General features: G+C 41.3%; 1 non-coding gene across 1 annotated transcript; it reads right to left on the reverse strand.

Annotated features, from left to right (window-relative positions):
• Nucleotides 1-750: 750 nt before the first annotated feature.
• Nucleotides 751-854, reverse strand: LOC127742054 (small nucleolar RNA R71). Its single transcript, XR_008003241.1, has one exon. It is a non-coding gene; the product is annotated as a small nucleolar RNA R71 (small nucleolar RNA).
• Nucleotides 855-4068: the final 3214 nt, after the last annotated feature.

Consider the following 4068-nt stretch of genomic DNA (forward strand, 5'->3'; position numbering starts at 1 on the left):
ATTTATTTACTAACACTTCTCTTCATCTCTCTTCATCTCCAATCACTGCCTCTATCCTCACCCTTGTGATTGGATTCTTCACTCTTATTCCTTTCTTCTTCTACTAATAATAAGGATTCTCTTTGTCCAGATATAGAGGATTCCTCTTCCTTTTTCTTTTTCTCTTCTCTTTCATATAAGCAGGAATAAGGAAAAAGGCATCTTTGTTGAAGCTTACCCAGAACCTGAAAGGACTCTGAAAAAGAAACTAAGAGAAGCTAAATTACAACAAACCAAAGGCAACTTTTCTGAAATTTTCGAACAAGAGAAGGAGATGGCAGCCGAACCCAACAACAATAATGCAAGGAGGATGCTTGGTGATTTTACTAAACCAACGTCCAAGTTTGATGGAAGAAGCATCTCAATTCCTACCATTGGAGCAAACAATTTTGAGCTGAAACCTCAATTAGTTGCTTTGATGCAACAGAACTGCAAGTTTCATGGACTTCTATCTGAAGATCCTTATCAGTTTTTAACTGAGTTCTTGCAGATTTGTGAGACTATTGAGACAAATGGAGTAGATCCTGAAGTCTACAGGCTCATGATTTTCCCTTTTGCTATAAGAGACAGAGCTAGAACATGGTTGGACTCACAACCTAAAGATAGCCTGGACTCCGGGGATAAGCTGGTCATGGCCTTCTTGGATAAATTCTTTTGGATAAGCTGGTCACGGCCTTCTTGGATAAATTCTTTCCTCCTCAAAAGCTGAGCAAGCTTAGAGTGGATGTTCAAACCTTCAAACAAAAAGATGGTGAATCCCTCTATGAAGCTTGGGAAAGATACAAGCAGATGACCAAAAAGTGTCCTTCTGACATGTTTTCAGAATGGACCATATTAGATATATTCTATTATGGTCTATCTGAGTTTTCCAAAATGTCATTGGACCATTCTGCAGGTGGATCCATTCACTTAAAGAAAATGCCTACAGAAGCTCAAGAACTTATTGATATGGTTGCAAATAACCAATTCATGTACACTTCTGAGAGGAATTCCGTGAATAATGGGACGCCTCAGAGGAAGGAAGTTCTTGAAATTGATGCTCTGAATGCCATATTGGCTCAAAACAAAGTGTTGACTCAGCAAGTCAACATGATTTCTCAAAGTCTGAATGAATGGCAAAATGCATCCAACAGTACTAAAGAGGCAGCTTCTGAAGAAGCTTATGATCCTGAGAACCCTGTAATAGCAGAGGTAAATTACATGGGTGAACCTTATGTAAACACCTATAATTCATCATGGAGAAATCATCCAAATTTCTCATGGAAGGATCAACAAAAGCCTCAACAAGGCATTAATAATGGTGGAAGAAACAGGCTAAGCAATAACAAGCCTTTTCCATCATCTTCTCAGCAACAGACAGAGAATTCTGAGAAGAGCCCCTCTAATTTAGCAAATTTAGTCTATGATCTGTCTAAGGCCATGTTAAGTTTCATGAGTGAAACAAGGTCCTCCATCAGAAATTTGGAGGCACAAGTGGGCCAGCTGAGTAAGAAAGTTACTGAAACTCCTCCCAGTATTCTCCCAAGCAATACAGAAGAAAATCCAAAAGGAGAGTGCAAGGCCATTGATGTAATCAATATGGCTAAATGCACAAGGGAGGGGAAGGACAAAAATCCTAGTGAGGAAGACCTCTTGGGACGTCTCTCAAACAAGAAGGAGTTCCCTATTGAGGACCTAAAGGAATCTGAGGCTCATATAGAGACCAAAGAGATTCCACTAAATCTCCTTCTTCCATTCATGAGCTCTGAAGACTATTCTTCCTCAGAAGAGGATGAAGATGTGACTGGAGAGCAAGTTGCTCAATATCTAGGAGCCATCATGAAGCTGAATGCCAAGTTGTTTGGTAATGAGACTTGGGAAGGTGAACCTCCCTTTCTCATTAGTGAACTAGATACATGGGTTCAGAAAATTTTACCTCAAAAGAGACAAGATCCTGGTAAATTCTTAATACCCTGTACCATAGGCACCATGACCTTTAACAAGGCTCTGTGTGACCTGGGGTCAGGCATAAATCTTATGCCACTCTCTGTAATAGAGAAACTAGGGATCATTGAGGTACAGCCTGCCTTATTCTCATTACAATTGGCAGACAAGTCAGTAAGACAAGCTTATAGATTAGTAGAGGACATGTTAGTAAAGGTTGAAGGCCTTTACATCCCTGCTGATTTCATAATCTTAGACACTAGGAAGGAAGAGGATGAATGCATCATCCTTGGAAGACCTTTTCTAGCCACAGCAGAAGCTGTGATAGATGTTAACAGAGGAGAATTAGTCCTTTAATTGAATGGGGACTACCTTGTGTTTAAGGCACACGGCTATCCTTCTGTAACAAGGGAGAGTAAGCATGCAGAGCTTCTCTCAGTACAGAGTCAAACAGAGCCCCCACAGTCAAACTCTAAGTTTGGTGTTGGGAGGCCACAACCAAACTCTAAATTTGGTGTTGAATCCCCACAATCAAACTCTAAGTTTGGTGTTGGGACTATACAACATTGACCTGATCACCTGTGCGGCTCCATGAGAGCCCACTGTCAAGCTATTAACATTAAAGAAGCGCTTGTTGGGAGGCAACCCAATTTTTATTTATCTAATTTTATTTTTATTTTTTTATTTTGTGTTTTAGTAGGTTCATGATCATGTGGAGTTACGAAAAAAATATCAAAATTAAAAATAGAATCAAAAACAGCAGAAAAAAATCACACCCTGGAGGAAGGACTTACTGGCATTTAAACGCCAGTAAGGAGCATCTGTTCTGGCGTTCAATGCCAGAACAGAGCATGGAGCTGGCGCTGAACGCCAGAAACAAGCAACATCCTGGCGTTTGGATGCCAGGAATATGCCCCAAGGAAAGCTGGTGCTGAACGCTAGTAACAAGCATGGAACTGGCGTTCAACACCAGAAACATGCTACACATGGGCGTTGAACGCCCAGAACATGCATCACTTCGGCGTTTAAAAGCCAGAATGGTATGCTAAGGCATTTTACATGCCTAATTGGTGCAGGGATGTAAATCCTTGACACCTCAAGATATGTGGACCCCACAGGATCATCTCAGGATCTGTGGACTCCACAGGATCCCCACCTAACATATTCCCACCTTACCTCCTAATTAATCCTATAACACACTTTCCCAAAAACCCTTCACCAATCACCTCAATCTCTCTTCCCAATTACCCCCTTCACCACTCACATTCATCCACTTTTCCCCATAAACCCCACCTACCTTCAAAATTAAAAAATCTTTCCCACCCAAACCCACCCTAAATGGCCGAACCTACCCTCTCTCCCTTCCCTATATAAACCCCTCCATTCTACTTCATTTTCACACAACACAACCCCCTCTTCTATATCTTGGCCAAATACACCTCCCCCTCACTCTCCTCCATATTTTCTTTTTCTCTTCTTCTTTTCTTTCTTCTCTTGCTCGAGGGAGAGCAATATTTTAAGTTTGGTGTGGTAAAAGCATAAGCTTTTTGTTTTTCCATTACCATTAATGGCACCTAAGGCCGGAGAAACCTCTAGAAAAGGGAAAGGGAAGACAAAAGCTTCCACCTCCAAGTCATGGGAGATGGAAAGATTCATCTCCAAAGCCCATCAAGACCACTTCTATGATGTTGTGGCAAAGAAGAAGGTGATCCCTGAGGTCCCTTTCAAGTTCAAGAAAAATGAGTATCCGGAGATCCGACATGAGATCCAAAGAAGAGGTTGGGAAGTTCTAACCAACCCCATTCAACAAGTCGGAATCTTAATAGTTCAAGAGTTCTATGCCAATGCATGGATCACTAGGAACCATGATCAAAGTGTGAACCCGAATCCAAAGAATTATCTTACAATAATGGTTCAGGGGAAATACTTAGATTTTAGTCCGAAAAATGTGAGGTTAGCATTTAACTTGCCCATGATGCAAGGAGATGAACGGCCCTACACTAGAAGGGTCAACTTTGATCAATGGTTGGACCAAGTCTTTATGGACATATGTGTGGAAGGAGCTCAATGGAAAAGAGACTCCAAAGGCAAGCCAGTTCAACTGAG

The sequence above is a fragment of the Arachis duranensis genome, chromosome 9, assembly GCF_000817695.3.
Source record: "Arachis duranensis cultivar V14167 chromosome 9, aradu.V14167.gnm2.J7QH, whole genome shotgun sequence".
Taxonomy (NCBI): Eukaryota; Viridiplantae; Streptophyta; class Magnoliopsida; order Fabales; family Fabaceae; genus Arachis; species Arachis duranensis.